Genomic DNA, 25,543 nt, shown 5'->3' with positions numbered 1-25,543 from the left:
GGGATGGTATAATATAAAGAAATCAATCAACTACATCTACTATATAAACAATCTCAAAGAAAAACCAAATTGACATCTCACTAGATGATGAGAAAGCATTTGACAAAATCCAACACCCCTTCATGTTAAAAGTCTTGGAAAGATCAGATACAAGGCAGAAACAACTATTCCTTGATATCTATTAACATAAATGGACTCAACTCCCCAATAAAGAGACATAGGCTATCAGACTGGATACATAAACAAAATCCAGCCTTTTGCTGCATACAGGAAACTCATCTCAGAGACAAAGACAGACACTATCTCAGAGTAAAAGGGTGGGAAAAAAACTTCCAAGCAAACAGCTCCAAGAAGCAAGCTGGAGTGGCTATTCTAATATCGAATAAAGTAAATTTCCAACCAAAAGTTATCAAAAAAAGTTAAGAAAGGAAACTTTTTACTCATTACCGGGGAAATCTATCAGGAGAAACTCTCAATTCTAAACATATATGCTCCAAATAAAAAAGCACCCACATTCATAAAAGAAACCCTACTAAAGCTCAAAAAATACATTTCACCCCACACAATAATAGTGGGAGAGTTTAATACCCCACTATCACCAATGGACAGATCATAGAAACAGAAACTGAACAAGGACACTGCAAAACTAGCAGAGACTTTGAACAAACTAGAATTAATAGATATATACAGAACATACTATCCAAAAGCAAAAGAATACACCTTCTTCTCACCACCCCATGGCACCTTCTCGAAAATTGACCACATAATTGGACACAGAACGAGCCTTCATCGATATAAGAAGATTGAAATACTCCCATGCCTCCTCTCAGATCACGGCTGGTCTTTAACAACAACAACAACAACAACAACAACAACAAAAAAAAAAAAAAAAAAAAAAAACAATAAGAAGCCTATATACACATGGAAACTAAACAATGCTCTGTTAAAGGATAGGAGGATCAAAGAAGAAATAAAGAAAGAAATTAAGGACTTTCTAGAATTCAACAAAAAGGAAAACACAACATACCCAAACCTATGGGATGCAATGAAAGCAGTATTGAGAGGAAAACTCATTGCCCTAAGTGCTTCCAAGAAGAAACTGGAGAGAGCTCACATCAGCAACCTGACAGCACAGCTAAAAGCCCTAGAACAAAAGGAAGCAGATATACCCAAAAAGAGTAGACGGCAAGAAATAATCAAAATTAGGGCAGAAATAGACCAAATAGAAACAAAAAAAAAAAAAACCTTTGAAAAAAATCAACAAAACAAAGAGTTGGTTCTTTGAGAAAATCAACAAGATTGATAAACCCCTAGCCAGACTAACTAAAGGGCAAAGAGAGAGTATCCAAATTAACAAAATCAGAAAGGAAACTGGTGACATAACAACTGAAACTGAGGAAATTCAAGAAATCATCAGATCCTACTACAAAAACTTATACTCCACAAAATTAGAAAACCTGGAGAAAATGGACGAATTCGTAGACAGATACAAGATCCCAAAGTTAAACCAGGACCAAGTAAACCATCTAAATAACCCTATAACACCTAAAAAAATAGCAGAAGTCATAAAAAGCCTCCCAACCATTGATTATGTTTTTCTCATCATTTATTTATAATAATTCCTTTTTGTTTTGTGCTTTCTTATCTGGTTCTTTCTTTAGTTCAGCTATGCAATCTGAAGCTTATGTGAAGTTTAGCTTCTAAAATGCTACCTTAGTAGCTATATATTTATATAATGGACATGAAATGTGTTTTTGTTTTTTGTGCTGCTTTACCTTTCACTGTAATTTCATGGGTTACATGAAGACATTTCCATCAACTCTATAATTTATTTTGAGCATATTTTCCCCTTTACCCTTCCTTTTTCACTCTCATCTCTTTAATTAGTCTTTTCTTCTAGAAAATTTCACCTCTGCTTTCATGTTATAGTCTTTCAATTTCTCTCTCAGTTTTCACTTGCTCATTTTGAACAGAAAGAAGACTGATATTTCTTTATTATTAAACGTTATGGCTACAAAAACTCTGTAAGCCCACCAAACTCATTTTACCTTTAGGGAAAATATGTAGTTTTTAACAGTTACCCTTACAGTTAGAGTTAGTTTGAAGCATGTGATAAATTCTACTGAAGATATATTAGCAAAAATGTTGGATATATTAGCCTTGTCTGACAATACAATGTCTTATTAATCCCTTTCTTTTTTCTCCCCCAGAACCATGACAAATTGAAAGACCCTGAAACATTAATCATTTTCTTCAGTCACTCAACTTTTAGAAAATATTATAGGAATTATAGTATTAGCAAATAATACTGATATATTATTTTTATGCATATCTTAAAATACATATTTTAGTGAGTCTGAAAATGTGATATTAGATTGATATTGTATAAAATTACTCTGATAGTATGACTGGTTGGATAGTATTATCCTGATAGTTTAATGCTGTTAGTCTGATAGTTTTAGTGTTAGTCTGATAGTGTTTTAGTATTAGTCTGACAGTGTTGTAGTGTTAGTCTAATAGTGTTAGTTTGATAGTTTTAGTGTTAGTCTGATAGTGTTAGTCTGATAATTTTGTCTTTGTATAGTATCAATCTGATACCTTAAATGAATGATATTTATAGCTACCAGTCAGTTTTCTAAATTATAAAAGCATTTTTATAATCTATAATATTTATTCTGCATTTCATTTCTAATTGTATTCCAAGTTTATCACTGATCCTTGTTTAAAAATGTCATTTGTATAATCCAAGTACATAAAGGTAACTCGTGTTTCTATTCATATGTAAAAACTAACAAAGTTGATGTCATAAAAAATCAGAGAATGTAATAATGCTTACCAGTGACCTGGAAATCGGGTAAAGAGGGGAAAGAGAAGGGTAGGTTAATGCATATAAATTTACAGTTAGGACTATACTGAAATTTTTTGTATTTCAGAAAGATGATCATACTTAACAAAAGTTTATTTGTTTCGGGATAGGAGAAAAGGAAGTTTTGTAGTACCTAACACAAAAAATTAATATTTAATGTGCTGTATATATACTAACTACCCTTTTGATAACTGTGCATTGGGTATATATGTTTAAGTACATTACTTTTATACATCTACAATTAATATATTCAAATTTATTTTGAAACTTCTATGCAGAAAAGCTTCATGATCATTCCTTCCATCTTAAACTCTAGCTTTGTCCAATTTTCTTAATTATTGACTTCTAGATTATTACTTTTTTGTTTGTATAACAGTTTTGATCATACTTCGAAATATTTATGTAAATGAGAATCCTCACAATGTATTGATAATATATTTTTTGAAAATGTTTTCATATATGTTATATCTGAATTCATTGACTTTCTCAGATGAACAAAATTTGGAATGATCTATTTCCTATTATGACAAGATACATAATGCATATCTCAAAGGAGCCCATGCATAGTATGTTCCTCAAAAGCAGAGACTGTGCTGGGTCACAGTGAAGGAAAATCTTAGTAGATAGAATCAGGGCTATTAATAAGATGGTGTTAATATATGGGTATTATCCTAGATTGTACAGGAAGTCTTAATACAATCCCAGGATTCTTGTAAGACTTAGAGAAACAGACTTCATAACTACAAAGACTGCAAAAGAAATTACTTACATTGATTTTAGCTTTGAACTTTGAGATCATTCTTACAGAAGCATCCTTGCACATATTGATGGTCATGGTAATTAAGGGACAATGTGGGCTGTGTTAAACTGTTATGGTCTTATTTTCTTTTACTTGAAGGATTGTTAAGCATCTTTTTACTGTTTTCTGGCAGTCACTATCATTCTGTAAGGTTCTGGTGCCAGCTTGTTTTTTTTTTTTTCCTTGATTTTATTGTTGATTTAAGGTGAAAGGTGGCCTAAGACCCTTAATATTTTTAAAATTTAAACTTGAGGAACAAAAACTCTAGCAGATGTCATCTTGGAATGGATCAAACACAAATGCTGAAACCATAGGTCAAGAAGCAGCTCTATGCAGATATCAATTACAAACAGGATGTAATCCAACCCAAGTAAGGATTGTGTATTTCTTTAAGGTAGTATAGATGAAGCACATGCCATTTTTCCCTGGGTCTTAGTTTTCAGGAAAGAGCTTAGTTTCTCAGCAGATCATGTTAGTTACAGGCTTTATGACTTTGTTCTTTATCTTTTTTTCTTTTCTGTTTATCATTGTTTGTAATATCAATTATGCACCTGTGAGATATCTGTTTTTTATGTCTTTTTCTCCCATTTTCCTCTTGTTTCATTTACATTTCAACTTGATCATTTTTCAGTCAACTGATGCAGTCTGATACAGACTGATAGTGACAATCTGCTTGGCAGGATCTGGCCTCTCATTTCTGGTAAGCTGCTTTTTTCTTTCCTATGTGTTTTTGAAGGTTCTGTTCTCTTGAGGTGGTAAGAAGGCTCAGTGTGTAAAGGCATTTGCCACTAAACCTCATGACCTGAGTTCAGTACCTGACTTCCATATGGAGTAAAGAAAGAACAACATCCTATATCACTTTTGCCATCTATCTATGGACTGCATAAAGCTCATTTAACACCCCCAGAAGACACACACAATTTAAATTTTAATTAAAATACTTTATTCTTTCTTTGTTTTGTATAAATTATACTGTTTATTTTTGTTGTTGGCTTTTAATATTTAAAGACAGGGTTTTAATGTATAGCCCTGGCTGTGCTGTAACACCTCATATAGAACAGGCTGACCTCGAACTCACAGAGATATGGTTGGCTCTGCCATCCAAATGCAGGGACTAAAGTGATCTACCACTTCTAAATGTATTGGTCATTTTTGAAATCATCTTTTAGAAGCTGCACACATTATTCATTGATTTTAGTCAGCAAACCCTTCCTCAGTATTTACTTCTGTTTTCAAGGAAATAAACGAAATTGACACAAATTTCCCAAGACCTTAGAAAATACAATAGTAATCACCTCTCATGATGCCTCATTCTTTCCTGTGCTGTTATTTACTGTCATCATAAAAACTAGTCCAAACGTCTTTTGTTTCCCCAAATTGTCTAAATTGGGTCTCTTAATTTTTTTTAACTTTGGAAAGGTTCCTAACCCACGCCCTTCACTCCCATAGGTTCATTCTTGTCTGCACACTTACTCCTTCATCCACACAGTATTGGCAAAATGGAGCAAAGTGTCATGAATGATTCATTCATCACCTTTAAATTAAAAATTGTCCCAGTGCATCTCACTATTTTCTAAACGTTTTTGTTAACCAGACTTGTACATGAAGACACAGATGGAAGGTACACAATATGACATGAACACTGAATGGCAAATAGCCTCTTGGGGCGATTATGGATTTTCATTTAACCAAAGAGTTGGCTTCTCTTCTATCCAAAGGAACTGACATCAAAACAGCCAGAATGCCTGCTGTGGAAATGTGTCTCTGAAATATCTATTTTGTGCTCTTTCTCAGGAAATATCAAGTCTTCCCTATGCAGACACCTGCGAAGCTGGGATGTTAACTGCCAAGGAACTGCGTGACAAAGAAGCTGAATGAAAAGGGCAGGAAGAGGCTCCATGCGGATAAGCAGGCAAAAGCAGTGTGAGCCCCATCTCAGGCATCCACTGAGAACTTGAAGGAGGACATTCAGACCCTTGCAGGTGATATTTTCTCTGCCTCTTCCTTTGCAGAAAGTCCCCTGGGCATTCACAGCAGAGGCAGTGGCAAGGATGATGGACCTGTTTCCAAAGGCCTTTCTGGCAGCCCTCAGATTTTACTATTTGAGATTGGGCTGAAAATTATCAAGCTACTCACCAGCCCTTTCAGTTGCTTCCCAAATGGGCCACCTTTCAAAGCAATAATTGGAGACTGGCTGGGAAAGCAGCAGGCACTCAAGATCTCTGTGAATGACTGAATGAGATGAATGAATGTGTGAGGGAGTGAATGAAAAGACCCAAACTCCCGAGTCTAATTCTGGAAATGACCAAGGAAGTGCATTTACTTGGGGAAGTATTTTTTGTTCATTTGGAAATGACAATTTGTGAGCTCAAAAGTCTATTTAATGTATATATCTACCTAATGAACCTATGTTCATAAAATGGCATTTCCTAAACATTTTATTGATGTCAAAACAAAATCTAATGACATTTTTCTTTATTTACTGCAACAAGGTGCTGCCAAAGCCATTAAGTTTTTTGGATTAAACAGCTACCATAAATTTTATTAATTTTTGATCATAGAAGTTCAAGAAAATTATACTTGTGTTTTACTTGGTCTCTTCTTTGAAAATCCATGAAGCCCACTTGCAAGAAGGGAACCAGGAGCAGGAGAGGAAATCACTCTTTCCATGAAGATGCATCCTGAATGTAAAAATTTATATCCACAGACAAAAGTGAAATATATGAGTATCCTATATTTCCTAGAAATACATCATTTTGTTATGGGTATGGAAACAGTTGGTATAAGTAAATTATGGGGCTCATCTCTGGGAAAGATTAATTTTTCCATTCTCAGCAGACATTATTTGTCCATAGTTCTTTGTATAGAAGTGGGGCCTCGATACGTTCCTTATCTTACTCCTTTCTGCTCTCTCACGCTGCCGAGGAAGCATCACAGAAGGCTCTCATCGCCTTGCCCTCATGTCTAAGTCAGAGTCTCTCAAGGAGCCGGAACAGCTGCGGAAGCTCTTCATAGAAGGGCTGAGCTTCGAAACAACAGACGAGAGTCTGAGGAGCCATTTTGAGCGATGGGGAACACTCACCGATTGCGTGGTAATGAGAGATCCAAACACCAAGAGATCCAGGGGCTTTGGCTTTGTCACATACGCCACTGTGGAGGAAGCAGATGCTGCCATGAATGCAAGACCACACACGGTGGATGGAAGAGTTGTGGTACCCAAGAGAGCTGTGTCAAGAGAAGATGCTCAGAGACCATGTGCTCACGTAACTGTGAAAAAGATCTTTGTTGGCGGTATTAAATAAGACACTGAAGAACATGATTTCAAGACTTTACATTTCTGTAGTAGGCAAGTGTTACGGAAAAATAAAAAAATTAAACATGTTATATTAAATAGAATTAACAGATATATACAAAATATCCTGTCTAACAGCAAAGAATATATCTACAAACCAGTAGCACATTAAAGCTCCTCTAATGTAGACCACATTCTGGGACACAAAACAAACTTTAACAAAATCAGAAAATCCTAAATAACTTCAGATATTTAAGTGATATAATAAAACTTAAATGGATAGCAAGCAAAGCTCTACTGAGCACACATATCTATACAACAATAACTGGGTAAAAAAAGAATTCATTGAACGAAATAAAAAGAAAAACAAAACAAAACCTCTGAGACATATTAAAAGCCATTCTATTAGGGAAATTCATAGCTCTATGTGCTTTCATTTAAAAATCAGAAAGAATACAAATAAATTTCTTTGAGATGTGATTCAAAACTGTTTATGAAAGAAAGAGAGAGAGCAAGAGCGAGAGAGCGAGGTAGTGAGAGTGGTGAAGGGAGGGAGGGAAAGGGCATGAAGTTGGGTATGTGGGATTCGGTGTAATTTCAATCAAAATTCTCATTTCACTTTTCACAGAAGTGGAAAAAACAATAAATTCTTATCCAGTCACCAAAGACCCTTGATAAACATAGAAATCATAACCATAAAGAACCACACTAGAAGTAATACCATGCCAAACTTCTTGTTATATTACAGAGCCATAGTAATAAACAAACAGCACTGTGCTGGTACAAAAAAATACAATTAGACTGGTAGACTAGAAAACCCAAACATGAATGCACACTACTATAAATGTCTGACATTTGACCAAATTGACAAAACCATTGGAGAAAAAGACAGTGTCTTTAATGAATTGTGTTCACTTGTAAAAAAAATTAAAAGGAGATTGTACCTATATGTATCAAACCCAACACCTAAACACTTAAACAACTAGATGAAATCACATACAGTTTACTACATGGTCTAGGAGTAGAAAAGACTTTCTGAGTAGTATTTCTTTGCCCAGAAATTAAAACTAACAATCAAAAAGTGGGACTCTATAAAATAAATTTCTATATCACTAAAAAATGACTAATTGAATGAGGATAAAGCCCATAGAGTGGTAAAACAACTTTATCAACTATAAAGTTTTAACAGGGGATTAATACATAGAATATATAAAGAATTCAAAAAATAATGAAAGATACAAAATGACTCATTCAAATATAGCGTTATGGATCTGAGCATACACATCTCAAAAAGGAGAAATAAAATTGCTTTAAAACATTTTAAAATATCTTTATTATTCTTAACAATTACGGAGTTACAAGTCAAAGCAATTTAAGATTTCATGTTACTCCAGTAAGAGTGGCTATAATTATTCAGAGACTGCCTCACCTGGGGATCTACCCCATATGCAGCCACCAAACCCAATCATTATTGCTGAAGCCAAGAAGTGCTTACTGGCAGGAATCTGATGTGGATGCCTCCTTGAAGGCTCTGCCAGAGTTATACAGATAAAGTTTGAATGCTTGCAGCTAACCATTTTACTGAACAGGGGGACCCCAATGAAGGAGCTAGAAAGAAAGGTCTGAAGAAACTGAAGGGGTTTGCAACCTCATGAGAAGAACATTATCAACCAATAAAACCCTCCATAGCTCTCTGGGATTAAAACACCAATCAATGAGTGCACATGGAGAGACCCATGGCTCTAGGTGCATATGTAGCAGAGGATGGCATTGTCTTGCATCAATGGGAGAAGAGGCCTTTGGGCCAGTGAAGGTGCATTTTTCAACCAGTGTAAGGGAATGCCAAGAAGCTGAGGTGGAGAGGGTGATTGGGAGAAGGAACACCTTCATGGAAGCAAGCGGAAGGGGGATGGGAGTAGGGGAAAGGGGGATAACATTTGAAATGTAAATACAGAGAATATCCAGTAAAAAAGAGTAAAAAACAAACTAAAAAAAAAAAAGAATGGCTATAATCAATAAAACATCTAACAAGAAATGAAGAATGTACCCATTCATTTACTTTTAGTTGGGTTGCAAACTGGTGCAGAAACTCTGGAAATCAGTATGGAGAATTATCAAAAAGACAAAAGTTAGTCATAAGACTCAATTGTACCATCTCTTGGCATAGTCCCCAAAGATGTGAATCCTAATTCAGCTATGTTCATTGATGTTGTGTTCACAATAAATAAAGAATAAAAGCTGCCTAAATCATCTTCAACTTATGAAAATGTAGATGTTATAAATATACACTGTAAAATAGTATTCAGCATAAAAATTGAAATTATTAAATTTTTAAATAAATGAATGGAACTAGAAAAAATTTTATTGAACAAGAAACCATAACAAAACAATATAAAACAAAACTAAACACATGTTCTCTTTTCTCTGATTCCTAACTCCAAATCCTCAGACCTAAGTATAAAAGCAGTAGTAAACACAGAAACTAGAAAATACACAGAATATAAATGTTATGAAATTATTAGTTTGTAATTCATCTCATCTTCTAAAAAATAAGGTAATTTTACCTATTTCATAAATATATTATTAAATAGTGTGGACATCTATGTGTGCTTATTGCCTCCAAACTCAAATAAGGCACAATATGTCCAATACAAATTTTAAACCTCATCATGTATTCTGTAAAATTTTGCTCTGATTCAAGTAAGATCATGGGCGTAGTAAACTCATTAACTGGTAAATATTCTTCCATTTCAAGTGTCTTTTATATTTAATATTTACTCTTTGTCTTACCTCACCCATGCACAATACCTAAGATGAAAAATTCTGTTCACTACTTAACAAACAATGAAAAATTAATGGACTTTCTATGGGCATAGCCAATTTCATGGCAGAGCCAAAACTAGAACCAAGGTCGTCCCGAGGGCAGCTGCATCTTTGTTTCATGTATAATTTTGATGATGACATTTGTTGCAACTCACTTACATCAAACTCAAAAAGTTTTGAAGCTAATTCCCATGGCTTGGCTTCTGTTTGTTTAGGACATTTGGTTTTCATTATTTTTAAATCTACAAAGATTCTTCATTTATGTCTTGATGGAGTATTCTATATCCCCCCCCCCCCCACTGCTTACAATTAATATGTCATTATGGGCTAGAATTTTCAGGTGAAGTTAACTGCCAAGCTTGCCAATTTCTTAACAATGCCCAGTGTGGCATCTTGCAGGGTTTGAAAGTACTTTTAATTGCTCAACTTTGAGCAGTGCAGTGTGGCTAATCATGCCCCAAGAGCCTAGAAGAATCTCAAAGATACAGATCTATTAGAAGTATTCTGATCAATCTAAAGCAACACAGAGGGGGAAAAAGACATTTTTCTAACTGAAGATGAGAATATCATTTTTCAAGGTTGAGACAAATTTTTTTAGATATTTATTTAAAGGCTATTGAGAGATGTATGGTAATTTGGTCCTTTCAAGTGTTCCCATCACTCCTATTAAAATGTCAATCTGTAAATTCTAATCCACAGTGGAATTGTACATCACAATAAGAGGAAACAGGTGATTGCAGAATTATTACTTGCTAGTTAAGGATTACTAGTAAGTGTATAGCTAATAGACAAGTATCCAAAAAATATGAAAAGGGTTAGCTTAGGTCACTGACCTTTGCAATTCACTGAGCTCTTTTTCTCACAGGCTCTTCCACTAGCCACAACTTCTTTCTAAAGCAGCGAAATGAATTACTGATAATTTCTTTCAGAATTGATGCATCTTCTTTCCACAATTTCAGCTACTCTGTGGCCTAGGAACCTTTAATTCAGATTTGAGTGCAGCCTCAATTAGGCTATAGAACCCATTGCTTCTCTTTTCATCTTAGCTAGCTTCTGTCCAGGACCTTTTTTGTTAAATAGACTTTAATAAGTTTTTGACCATCTTTTCATATAAAAGAAAGAAGGTTATTACCCACAATTCAAAGGAACTATTTGCACAGAAATAGTTTCTCTAGATTAAAAAAAATGGCAAAAGTGAAATGACTCTCAAAGATGATTGGTATATATATCAGCAAGTTGAAGTTTCTTGTCTAAAGTCAGATTGCCTATGTTGAGTTTTTTCTTGCAACCTTGAGAAACAATATATGAAGGCTATGTTAAGTAGTTGTGCTAACTGAAGCTGAATTATCTACCAAGGAAGTGGTATAATATTCTAAATAGCACTGAACTGAGTTTGAATAGCAACAAGATAAACCTTTATTAAAACTAGGTATCTTCATATGATATCCACATTTTTCCCCACTAAGTTACTTAATAATTTGCTCTAAGTTTGTTAAATACAAGAATTTAGATCTTTGTTCTCAGAGCAAATATTAGTCAAAATGTCATGCTTCTAATTCTCAAAAGGTGTTGGTGTAAAGCAATAAGCTATGAGTCTTTTAGTCATTGCCCTTTCCAATGAATTATTTGACCTTTGACAAACTACTTGATTGACTTAGGCCTCAGGTGCTCATCTATAAAATAAAGATTTAGATGAATGTATTTAAATAAGTAAAATTACCTCACATGCTAATTTTCTTGAGTCTTGCTACAAGACAACACTTTGAAGTATCACACACACAATACATTATATGTAATGCATATTTATATGCACTGATTTCATAAATAAGAAAGGTTATGATAGATCATTTGATATATTTGTAATGTTCATAGAGCTTTTAAGGTTTTTAATAACTTTCATAAGTAACAATCACAACTATCCCACTGTATTATTTACAGTACACACTGTAAAATGGAAAAACAACTATTTGTCTTCAGGTTAGTTGTTTTATTGGTAAAGAGTCAGATGGCATAGATGTATAAAAGAACTAGTGAACCAAACTAAAGTCTAAAAGTATATTAGAACATCAACCCCATTGGTTCAAAAAAAGTGGAAGCAAACATGAAGGTATTTCGAAAGAAAGGAAATCGAAAGATCATGACCAGTAGCCATGGCGTCTATGTCATTTTATATTTGCTGATGTAATAATAATCACAGGTACATATTTTTGTTCTTGATTTTTTTTATTAATACCAGTATATTCCAACAATCAGACAGCTTCATGACCATAAAACTATGTTTGGATTTTCTGTGTCAATGTGTTCTCAGCAACAAACACATTGCTGGACAAATCTATTCACGCAATCATTTGAATGAGTGTATACTAACTGATGGGTGAGGAGCTGTCATAGTTGCCCTTGCATGTCAGACAAGGGAATATAGATTTGAAAGAGTTGAGCAAAGAGACCATGGAGACAGGTGGATCAGGCTAGGGTCATAGAAGTGTAGCTCATAAGGCAAATGTAAGGGCTATTTCAACATTAGGATCAACAACATGTCCCTAGGTAGACACTTCTATAGCAGCTGCAGATTCTGTCATGACACCAATTTCATACAGAACGATGTGAAAAAACTATGGCCCAAAATAAAAAAGAATTACTTCTCAGTTCTCTGGACAGTCTAGCAGCAGTGTGTTGAGAGTTCCAAGGAATCAACAGTGTCCTTTTATTTGTTTTTCTTACTAAAATAAACACTTTAGGCTTGTTTTTCTTTTTTTTTTTTCATATAGCTCTGATGTGGCAATACATAATTGCCTGTTTGGGATGCAGTCCCCGAATCTCTTAGAAGGTAATTATTTCTTTCCGGTAAAGATCAGAATCTTTGAAGTCAACTCCTGAGTTAAATGGACTGGTAGCACTTTGGAGCTTCAACGTATTTAAGTTGTTGTGCAGCTCATTAGCTTATTTCATGTCTTTGGAATTGAATCTGGAAAAAGAACTTATCCCTAGATATCAAGTGTAAGACAAAGATATAAAATTTGTAGATTTACACCAGAAGAAAACAGTCTCCAAGAGGTAGTCTTTGTGGCAGCTGCCATCCAGGCAAACATACAGGTCGATGGAGTTAAAACTGGATAGGGAGAAAAGGAACTGTGGCCTAGTTTACAGAAGTCAAACTACTTAACTGGAGGAAGATTCTGAGTAGTTTTAATCTGGATAAAGTAACAACAAACAAGAGACTTCATTTTGGTTTCCATTACAGTATCATGCTTCTAAAATGTGCTGTCTTTTTCCCAGTCACAATCCCTCCACTCAAAGTCATTTCTGGTTACAGGAGATGGCCATCTCGTGTTCAATATCCCCCATTACTTTTTAGACCAGTTGGTTTTTGTTCTGCCCTAAGTCTCTGCGCTATCCAGTCTTCGGTTCCTGGCTATCCAGGCAGTATAAGGGCATAGAGCCTTCATGTGGAGTGAGCCTCAAGTTAAACCAAATATTGGTTTGCTGCTTCCACAGTTCTGAGCCAACTTTACCCCAGAACATGTTATAGCCAAGACAGATTATAGATGGAGGGTTTTGGTACTGGGCTGATATCTAAGTTTCTCTTTTCATAACCTATAGAAACCTATTTATACATAAAAGATTGAATATGGACATGAAAGCTCTAAACTTGCACAAGCTCAACCTCTTCGTGTTCAGTGAGTAAGAGTGGAAGTTGTTCTCAGCAATGGGGTCCCACTCTTAGTATTCAGAGGGTAAACTTCTGTCATAGCTTCATCCCACACTGTTTAGGGATCTCCCTGGAAACTTCCTTTGCCAAAAGCTCAACGGAATTTAACCCGGTCTCATCACTAGAAGCCTTGCCTGGCTACAACAGATGGGCAGTTCAAATTCCTTATCCTCCATTACTAGGAATATTCATCGGGGTCTTGTTCAAAGACTCTAGGAAGTTTCTACTGCACTAGGTTTTTTTACTGCTCCCCAAATATCCCTCATTTCCAGGTATCTCTCTCTTCACTCTCTCCCTCCACCATCCCTCAACCTCTTAACTTCTCATGCTCTGATCCCAATACACCCCAGTGAACTCGCAGGATCTATTCTATTTTCCCTTGCCATACATTTCCATACTTTCTTCCATATAGCTCTTCTTTTTACCTATCTAACCTCTCTGGGTCTGTGGACAGTAGCTTGATTACCATTTACTTAACAGCTAATATGTTACAAATGAAAACTTATTCGTCCTGGTTCTGGGTTACATCACTCAGGGTTTTTTGTTTGTATGTTTGTTTTGTTTTGTTTTTTTGTTTTTCTAGTTCCATACAATTGCTTGCAATTTTTTTAAATCTATTCTCCCATACAGTAGTACAGCCATACTGCGACCTCTTCTCCCTTCTTTTCCTTCTCTAAGTTCTCCCTCACCTCTTTCTTTCACAGATCCAGTGCTTCTCTGTTTCCTCTCAAAAAAGACCAGGCTCTCCAATGATATAAACCAAACATAAGGTAACAAAATGGTCTGAAAATTTCATTATGCCATTTTGACTAACTCAATTTATGTATTTATTCATTTGTTCTACATTCTGATTGCAATACTCTATTTCTCCTCTCTTCCCAGTTCAATCCCCACAATTCATTCCCTTTATTTCTTCCCCCTTTCTTTACTCAGAGAAGGGGAAGTTCCCTTTACATATCACTCTGCCCAGGGATATATAGTCACAGTAGGGCTAAGCATATTGTCTCCCACTGATGTCCAAAGAGGCAGTTCATTTAGGGGAAGAAAGTCTGATGGCAGGCAACACAGTAAGAGACACCCCCTCAAATTATTAGGGGATCCACATGCAAACTATCTTCACATCTGCGTCAAATGTGTGGGGGTCCATCCCCTGCATGCACTTTGGGTAGTGGTTCAGTGTCTGGGAGCCACCATGGACCCAGTTTATTTGACTCTATAGATCCTCTTATGGTGTCTTTGACCCTGCCAGCTCTCGGAATTCTAGCTCCTACTCTTCTACCAGACTCCATGAGTATCACCTGATAGTTAGATATTGGTCTCTGTATTAGTTTTCATTCCCTGCTGGATGAAGCCTCTCAGAAGACAATTATACTAGGATCCTGTTTGCAAGCATAGCAACTGGAAGTCCAGCCTGGTTATGAGATGTGACCACCACAGTCTTCATATCCTCCTCTGGTAGGAATCTGGGCTAGCCTCACTCCATAAACTGTTCATAACCTCCCATTTCATGTTATTTCTTAGTTAACCCTACTGATCGATGAGTATGGAAGATCTTTTCATCTTCTGATTTTATCTTCTGATATCTTCTTCAGTTTCTTCAGACACTTGAAGTTCTTGTCATATATGTATTTTACTTGCTTGGTTAGAGTTACAACGAGTAGTTTTACATTATTCATCGCTATAATGATGTTATTTAACTAATTTCTTTTTAATTGGATAATATATTTAATTACATTTAATTTTTAATTAATTTATTGGATATTCTCTGTATTTACATTTCAATTGTTATCCCCTTATCCCCACCCTCACCTATCCCCTCTCCTTTTCTACTTGTTTCCATGAAGGTGCACCCTCTCCCAATCACCCTCTCCACCTTAGTGCCTTAGCATTCCCCTATATTGGGAAAATACACTTTCACTGGACCAAAAGCCTCTCCTCCCATTGAAGCCAGCTCTGTCTTTATGGGTGCAGGTGGAAAAGCACTTCTGAGACTCTTCTGGGTACTCAGCAGTCTGGGGGTATGCTCCGAAATCTGCAGTGACCTGGAAAAATCTCTCTCTGGGCCTCAATGGACCTGTTCACAGAGAGCATTATATTACCTGTGCCCCTAGAGTTCCCTCAATCTCTCTCTGGCTAGTCAGTGGACAGGGGAGTGGGGGCTTACCTATGGACTCTGGTGGGAGAGTGCTTCTGAGGCAGAACCTGAGTTCTGTTGGCTGTGATCTGAAGCTCCCTCTCTCTCTCTCTCTCTCTCTCTCTCTCTCTCTCTCTCTCTCTCTCTCTCTCTCTCTCTCTCTCTCTCTCCCTCTCTCTTTTCTCTCTGGTTCCAGTATTAAAGGGGCATCAGGAAATGAAAAAGAGCTGAATCCTGTGTTCTTTGATCCCTTATTTACATTCCAAATGTTGTTCCCTTTCCAGGTTTCCCATTCACAACAACCCTGCCCCATCCCCCCCTCATCCTGCTTCTATGAGGGTGCTCCCCTGCCTACCCACCCACCCACTCCAGCCTCCCTATACCGGACACCAAGCCTTCACAAAACTAAGGGGATCTTTTCGCATTAATGCCCAACAAGACCATATTCTGCTACATACACAACTCGAGACACAAGTTGATGTATACTCTTTGGTTGGTGGTGGTTTAATCCTGGGGAGCACTGGAGGGGTTGGTAAGATATTGTTGTTCTTCCTATGGGGTTGCAAACATCTTCAGCTCCAACAGTCCATTCTCTAATTCCTCCACTGGGGACACCCTGCTCTGTCCAATGGTTGGCTGCAAGCATCTGCCTCTGTATTTGTCAGGTTTTGTCAGAGCCTCTCAGGAAACAGCTATATCAGGCTCCTGTCAGAAAGCACTTTTTGGCATCCATAATAGTGTCTGGCTTTGGTGTCTGTATATGAGATGGATCCCTAGGTGGGGCAGAATTTGGATGGTCTTTCCTTCAGTCTCCACATTTTGTTTCTGTATTTACTTTAGAAAGGATCCATTCTGGGTTAAAATTTTGGAGATGGGTGGTGGCCCCATCACTCAACCAGGGGCATTGCTTAACCTCTGGATATGATCTCTACAGGATCACTAGCCCATTTGCTGGGTAATTCAGCAAATCTTATCCCCATTGGATCCTGGGAGACTCTTGCTTTCCTGGCATCTAGGATTTGCTGGTTCCCCTCAGTTCCCCATTCTCCATTGCTCAACACCTATGCTCAACTTGCTGACCTTCTGTATATCATTCCTGTCTTCTCCCATACCTGTTCCTGTCCTCCTTCCTCCCTACCCCTCTTCTCTTCCTCCCAAGTCTCTCCCACCTTTTCCAACCTTGAGTATTTGGTTCCCCTTTCTAAGAAAGACTGAAGCTTTCACACTATGGTCTGCATTGTTCTTGAGCTTCATATGCTCTGTGAATTGTGTCTTGGTTATTCTGAACCTTTGGGTTAATATCTATTTATCAGTGAGTACATGCCACATGTGTTCTTCTATGACTGGGCTATCTCACTCAGAATGATATTTTCTAGTTCCATCCACTAGCCTAAGAACTTCATGAAGACATTTCTTTCAATAACTGTGTACTCTATTGTGTAAATATACCATATTTTCTGTATCCATTTCTCTGTTGAAGGACATCAAAGTTCTTTCCAGCTTTTGTCTATATATAAGGCTTCTAGGAACATAGGGGAATATGTGTCCTTGTTATATGTTGGAGCATCTTTTGCGTATATGCCCAAAAGTGGTATAGCTGGATCCAAAAGTAATACTATGTCAAATTTTCTGAGAAGCCTTCAGACTGATTTCCAGAAGGGTTGTACCAGCTTGCAGTGCCATCAGCAATAAAGGAGTGTTTCTCTTTCTTCATATTCTCATGTCCATCTGCTGTCTGCTGAATATTTGATCCTAGGCATTTTGACTGGTGTGAGGTAGAAATTTGGCTTTGTTTTGATTTGTTTTTCCCTTATGAATAAAAATGTTGAACATTTCTTTAGGTGTCTTTGAGCCACTGGATATTCCTCAGTTAAGAATGCTTTGTTTAGCTCTGTCCCTCATTTTTAATAGGTTTATTTGATTCTGTGGAATCTAACTTTTTGAGTTCTTTGTATATATTGGATGATAACCCTCTATCAGATGTAGGATTGGTAAAGATATTTTCCAAATTTGTTGGATGCCTTTTTGTCCTTTTGACAGTGTCCTTTGACTTACAGAAATTTTGCAGTGTTATAAGGTTCCATTTGTCAATTCTTGATTTTAAAGCATAAGGCAGTAGTGTTCTGTTCACAAAAATTTCCCCAATGCATATGTTTGCGTTTCTTCCACACTTTCTTTTCTATTAGTTTGAGTGTATCTAGTTTTTTAAATTTCTATTGGATATTCTTTGTTTTTCAGATGTTATTCCCTTTCTTCCAGGTCCCTTTCCCCCTCCCATTATCTCCATGAAGGTGCTCCCTTTCCCAGCCACCCTCTCCCATCTCAGCACATTGGCATTCCCCTACATTGAGAAAACACTAACGTTTGCTGGATCAAAAGCCTTTCCTTCCATTGATGCCAGAGAATGCTATCCTCTGCTACATATGCAACTGGAGCCATAGGTCTCTCCATGGAAACACAATTGTTGGTGCTTTAGTCTTTGGGAGCTGTGTTGTGTTTGGTTGCTTGGTAATTTTGTTCTTCCCATGGGGTTGCAGACCCTTTTAGCTCCTTCAGTTCTTTCTCTAACTCCTTCTTTGGGGTCTCCATATTCAGTTCAATGATTAGCTATAAGCATCTTCATCTTTATCAGTATTGCTCTGACAGCACCTCTGAGGAGACATTCTCTACTCAAAGGATAATCAAGGTGAGAAAAAAATTAGCGATTGTTTTTTTAACAACTAGATTATTTAATTCTTCCTCTATTTTGAAAATTAGACATCTGTCAGATGTGGAGTTGTTAAAAATCTTCTCTTATAATGTAGGCTTCCTTTGTACAGCTAACAGTGTCTTTTACCTTACAAAAGCTTTTAAGTTTCATGAGGTCCCATTTATGTGTTTGTTATATTAGTTCCTGAGCTGTTAGAACGTTGTCTCTTGAGTATGTGTTAGGGTTACAGTTAGGAGAGTTTCAATGATTGCTTCTATTTTCTTAGGGGTTACAGGAGTGTTTATGTAGTTTATGCTTTTTTTTAAATTTTACTTTGGTAAGTGGTACCTATTGTGAAAATTATCCATTTCTTTGTTTTAGTTTTTCAATTTTGTGAGATTGTATTTTAAAATATGTCCTGATTTCTGGTATTTGCTTCTTTCTTGTAATATCCCCCATTTTATTTACAAATTAATTAAATTGGATATTATAGTTCTGTCTTTCAGTCTGATTATGTGTTTTTCTATCTTGTTGAGTTTCTCAAAATACCATTTTTGTGTCATTCACTCATTTTACTATTATCTTGTTCCTATTTTGATTTCAACCCTCAATTTGGTAATTCCTTGCTGTCTACTCCTCTGGTGGGCTGACATATTTTTTATTCTGGCACTTTCAGGCATGCTATTCAGGTTGGTAGTATGAGCTCTCTCTGTGTTTTCATGGAGATACTTAGTAATGTGAATATTGCTTTCAGCACTGCTTTCATTATGTTTCATAATTTTAAAGAAAGTGGCAGTATGTTGGGTATTCTGTACACTTTTTGGTTAATATCTGCATATTAGTGAGTACATACTGTGCATGTCCTTTTGGGTCTGAATCACTTAACTCAGGATGATATTTTCTAGTTCCATCCATTTACCTGCAAAACTTAGGATGTCTTCGCTCTTAATGGTTGAGTAATATTCTATTGAGTAAATGAACCTCATTTTTTTAAAATCCATTCTTTTGTCATGGGACATCTGTGTTGTTTGCACCTTCTGGCTGTCACAAATAAGGCCAATATAAACATAGTAGAATATGTGCCCTATGTGACATGGTCACACATTTTTGAGTCTATTCCCAAGAGTTGTATTGCTATGTCTTTAAGTAGACCTATTTCCAATTTTTTAAGGAAGCTTCAAATTGATTTCCCGAGTGGGTGTGCCAGTTTTAAGTCTCACCAACAATGGAGGCATGTTCCTTTTTCTTCACATCCTTGCCAACATTTGTTGTCACCTGATATTTTAATTTTAGCCATTCTAATTAGTGTAAAGTTGAATCTTGGGGTCGTTTTGATTTTCTCTGACCACTAAAGACTTTGCGCATTTCTTTAGGTACTTCTGAGTCATTCGAGATTCCTCTGTTGTGAATTTTTAATTTAGTTCTATACCCCATTTTTTGATTGTGTTGTTTGGTATTTTGTCGGTTAGCTTCTTGAGTTCTTCATATATTTTGGTTATTAGCCTTCTATTGGATGTGAGGTTAGTGAATTTGTTTTTCCAATTTGTAATTTGCTGATTTGTCTTATTGACTATGTCCTTTACCTTACAGAAGCGTTCCAGTTTCATGAGGTCCCAATTATCTATTCTTGATTTTAGAGTGTGGGCCATTGGAGTTCTGTTTAAGAAAATTTCCCCCTGTGCCAATGAATTCAAGGTTCTTTCCCACTTTCTCTTCTATTAGATTCAGTGTGTCTGGTTTTATGATCAGGTCCTGGATTCACTTAGACTTGAGCTTTGTGCAGGGTGAAAAATATGGGTCTATTTTCATTTTTCTACTTATAGACAGCCAGTTAGACCAGCATCATTTATTGAAGATTCTTTCTTTTATGCATTGTATTTTTGGATTTTTTTTGTCAAAGATCAAGTGCGCCTAAGTGTTTGGTTTTATTTCTGGGTCTTCAATTCTATTCCGCACATCAACCTGTCTGTCTCTGTACCAGTACCATACAGGTTTTAGCACTATTGTTCTATAGTAGAGCTTGAGGTCAGGGATGGTGATTCTCCCAGCTGTTCTTTTATTGTTGAGAATTCTTTTTGCTATTCTGGGTTTTTTACCTTTCCAGATGAATTTGAGAATTGATTTTTCATGTCTTTGAAGAATTGTGCTGGGATTTTGATGGGGCTTGCATTGAATCTGTAGATAGTCTTTGGTAGGATGGCCAGTTTTACTCTGTTTATTCTGGCAATCAATTGAGCATTGGAGGACTCTCCACAGAAATCAAATAGATCAACAAGCTTAAGGGCCCAAGTCAGGATGCTTCAGTCCCACTTGAGCTGGAGAAGAAAGCAACCACAACAGGGAAGGATGGAGGGACGTGGAAGGGGAAGGATATGGGGGAGGGGAACATGATCTGTTATTGGGTAGGGGAAAAAAGACTGAAGACTCGAGGGCAAGCAGAAAGAATAAAAACTGGGGACCTCTGGAGACAGGATGTTGGGAGGACCCTCCAGAGTGTACCAGAAACCTGGGGGTGGGATGGAAATAGAGAAGAGCCTGAGGAAAAGAAGGTCCATGGAAAGGCCCAAAAGGAGATCCAGCTCACGTGAAAGCCCCAAGGTCTGACACCATTACTAAGGCTATTCACCAAAAGGGACCTATCATGACTGCCCTCTGAAAGACCCAACAAGCAGCTGAAAGAGTCAGATGCAGATATTTGCACCTAACCAATCAACAGAAGCTGCTGACCCTGTGGTTGAATTAGGGAAAAGCTGGAGGAAGCAGATGATGAGCACAACTCTGTTAGAGGACCAGCAGTCTCAATTAACCTGCACCCATGAGATCTCTTAGACACTGGTTCACCAACCAGGCAGCACACTCCATCTGATATGAGTTCCACAGCACATATACAACAGAGAACTCCTGGTTCTGGTTTCAGTAAAAATAGGTGCACCTAACCATCAAGAGACTAGAGGCCCCAAGGAGTTTAGAGGTCTGGTGGGCTAGGTGGGGATATCCTTGTGGAGATGGGGGGGCAAGGTGGAGGTATGTGATGTGGAACAGTAGAAGGGTGGACCAGGGGAGGAATAAAATCTTGAGTGTAAAAAATAAAATAAAAAAAAGAAAGTGATAGTTTGGCAGTTTGGTTTAGTTTGCCTCCAACATATAAATAACATATAAATAAGAATTTGTAAGTAGAAGAAAATTCTCTCTCTCTCTCTCTCTCTCTCTCTCTCTCTCTCTCTCTCTCTCTCTCTCATTAGATATACTAATTATATCTATAATAGTTTGCAAATTGAAATAACCTAATATCTTACTGTAGAACATTTATATTATATCTTTGTTGGGAGAGATAAAATAATAACCTCCGAAAGTAAGTTTTGCCCCAAACCTTCAGTGATTGAGTTACATACCATTATCAAGGGCAGTAGATCAAAGTGCTTGTCAGTTGAGATTTGACTTCATGTAAAAATGAGTTTTTTCTTTAGTGATTTAGAAGCATTTGAGAACTTGGGAGTCTTGGAACCCATCTGATAACCCTTTAGGGGAATTTGTATGAAGATTATTACTAGACAAAACCTAAAAATTTCTGGAGAACAATTCTTCTGGAAGGCCCTCTGTTTTCTCTTCATTAGTGCTACAGAGGTAATTTCAACAGACTGGTGACAACTAAGTTCTAATTTAGATTCTTTTTCTTATTTTCTCTGTTTTAAGGTCAGTTTCTTATCATCTATGTGCCATAGACTATCTTCCAGAAGCCAAGTGACAGCCATTAAGTAAAGGTAAGTGAGCCTGTATGCATAATGACAGGTAACAGGGCTAATCCGGGAAAAATGTTGTGTCTTATTTTCTCGGAATCTTTTAATGGTTGATTCTGGGATGAAACACTCAGCACTGACTTTGTAGGGCAATCCCTGACTAAATGAAAAATAGACTCCTTAATTTAGATGCAGAGTAGATTGTAAATTTGTGAGGAAATTTGTTTTCAATTCTAGTTTCATGAATTTAAAGATAATACTAATGGGGACAAGGTCACAGTCTCAATCCTAACCTCTATTAGTATACTTAACACCGTTTAAAAACAAGTCTGAACCACAGCCATAGACTGATTACAAGATTTTAGTGAAGTGGTTATCAATTTATTCTCTTGGCTCTACTAATTCTGCACTGTATGAGAAACAAAACACACTCTATAATCAATAGGCAATAGTAGGCTTGCATAAAAAAAGAACATATCCATTTATCATTATATATTGATTTAGATACAGTGATTTTTATAGATTTTAAGATGGTACAATAATCAGCTGCCTACTTCTATGTAGTACCATTTCATTGTACCATCTGAAGTATGTCCCTCATGTGTTTGGATATCCCAATATGAATGGTTCATGCATATATAATTGGGAGCTAAACATACTCTCAGCTGTTGGAAATGTTAAGATGTAGCTGTACCTATTTAAGTATAAATAAGCATAGTTTTGTGTGGTAATAGGATTTCTTTATTTCGGTACTTTTGCTCTATAATTTTTTTATAATTTCCTTAACAAATCAGAGGCAGTCCAAACAAAACCTTTTTCTTGGGGTCTTATAATAGAAAAATTAAGGCAAAAACAATGTTAAGCCCCTTGAGCTATTTAGAAGCTTTTATGATAACAAATCATATATTTCCATCTCTAATATCCATTTTCATTTTCACAAGTGCTAAAAACTTCTGCATCTATATGTTTGCCCTTTTTATGTGTATAGCGTGTCTGAGAGGCTGGTAAATTTGCATAATAAAATATGGAGACATTATTGTTGGGAGGGCAGGGTACATGATAGAATTGTTGAATATTCTCAATAGAGACTGCTAATTACACTTGAGTTTCTGTCTCAGTGATGTTTAGAACATTTTTAACCTTTAGCAACCCCTACCTTATCCCCCAGCCTCTTCAAGAAAGGAGGGAAATGTAACAGTTACATTTATTTTTTTTTTACATTTTTATTTTACATTTATTTTTATTATTATGGAGAATAAAATTCTACCATTCCTATTTTACCTCGACGAAATCAGAGTATCTTATGTTGTTTGTTTAACCACATTGAAAATTAAACTTTAAATCAAATGACATCGCTTGTACATCACAGAAGCTTCAAGTAGGACACCAGAAAGACATGAGAAAGCCTAAGGTGTGGTGGCAATTTAATCCTAGCACCCAGGAAGCTGAGGTAGGAGTATCTCAAGGTCCAGGATAACCTGATACAGAAAAGTTCCACATTAGATTGAGGCACATAACAAAGGAGGAGAGAAAGTAGGGAAGGCAGGACAGGGAGAAGGAAGAACAGAACAGAACACTTCTCATGAACAGAACACTCACAATCATTAAAGAATGGTTGATCCACAAATATCAATTTCAAAAAATTTGGTAAACAAAAAACTTTTTAGATATAGACAAGCTAAAAGGCTTAGTTTGCACTTTTTTTTTATTGGATATTCTCTGCATTTACATTTTAGACATTGTCCCCTTTCCCCAATCCCCTCCGCCCTCCCATTGCCTCCACGAGGGCACTGCCTCTCCCAACCACCCACTCCCACCTCAGCACATTGGCATTTCCCTACACCTGGAAAACAAACCTTCATTGGACCAAAGACCCATCCTCCCATTGATGTCAGAAAACGTTATCTTTTGCTGCAAATGCATCTGGGGCCATGGGTCTCTCCCTGCAAACTCATTGGTTGTTGTTTTAGTCCGGCAGCTGTGGTGGGTTTGGTTAGTTGATAATTTTGTTCTTCTCATAGGGTTGCAGACCCTTTCAGCTCATTCAGTCCTTTTTCTAGCTCCTTCATTTGGGTCCTCAGTTTTAGTCCAATGGTTAGCTGCGAGCATCTTCGTCTGTATCAGGTATGTTTCTGGCAGAGCCTCTGATGAGGCCTCCATATAAGGTTGCAGCCAGTAAACACTACTTGGCATCAGCAATAGTGCTTGGGTTTAGTGGCTGCATATGGGGTGGATTCCTAGGTGAGGCAGTCTCTGGATGATCTTTTCTACAATTCCTGCTCTTCTATTTGTCTCATTTCCTCCCATAAATGTTTTGTTCTTCCTTCTAAGAAGGAATGAGGCATCTACCTTCTGGAATTCCTATTCTTTGAGCTTCAAAAGTTGTACGAATTGTTTCTTGGGTATTCAAACATTTTTGGGTTAGTATCTGCTTATAAGTGAGTACACACCACGAGTGTTCTTTTGTGACTGGGTTACCTCACTCAGGATAATAGTTTCAAGTTCTATCCATTTGCCTAGGAATTTAATGAAGTCATTGTTTGAGCATTTCTTTAGATGCTTCTAAGCCATTCAATATTCCTCAGTTGAGAATTCTGTTTATCTCTGTACCTCATTTTTAAAAGAATTATTTGATTCTCTAGAGTTTAACCTTTATATGTATTGGATACTAGCTCTCTATCAGATGTAGGATTGGTCTTTACCCAGTCTGTTGGGTGCCTGTTTATCCTTTTGAAAGTGTCCTTTGCCTTACAGAAAGTTTGCAGTTTCATGAGGTCCCATTTGTTGATTCTTGATCTTAGGGCCTAAGCCATTCATGCTCTGTTCAGGAAAAATTTCCCTGTGCCCATGTGTTCTAAGATCTTCCCCACTTTCTGTTCTATTAGTTTCAGTGTGCCTGGTTTTATGTGGAGGTCTTTGATCCACTTGTACTTGAACTTTATACAAGGAGATAAGAAAGGATTGATTTGGATTCTTCTGCATGCTGACTGCCAGTTGAACCAGCACCATTTGTTGAAGTTGCTGTCCTTTTGCCATTGAATGTTTCTAGCTTCTTTGCAAAGATCAAGTGACCATAGGTGTGTAGGATCATTTCTAGGTCTTTGATTCTATTCCATTGATCTATGTGCCAGTTTCTGCATCAATACAATGCAGTTTTTATCACAATTAATCTGTAATACTGCTTGAGGTCAGAGATTGTGATTCCCCTTGAAGTTTATTTATTTATTTATTTTGTTGAGGAGAGTTTTTGTTCTCCTGTTTTTTTTATTATACAAAATGAATTTGCAAATTGTTCTTTCTAACTTTATGAAGCATTGAGTTGGAATTTTGATGGGGATTGCATTGAGTGTGTAGATTTCCTTATGCTAGAAGGCCACCTTTACTAGGTTGTTCCTTCCAATCCATGAGCATGGGAGATCTTTCCACCTTCTGAGGTCTTCTTCAATTTCCTTCTTCAGAGACGTGAATTTCTTTTCATGCCGATCTTTCACTTG

Source organism: Micromys minutus, assembly GCF_963924665.1.
Source record: "Micromys minutus genome assembly, chromosome: X".
Classification (NCBI taxonomy): Eukaryota; Metazoa; Chordata; class Mammalia; order Rodentia; family Muridae; genus Micromys; species Micromys minutus.
The sequence above is the reverse complement of the archived record's forward strand: the minus strand, read 5'-3'. Positions refer to the sequence as shown.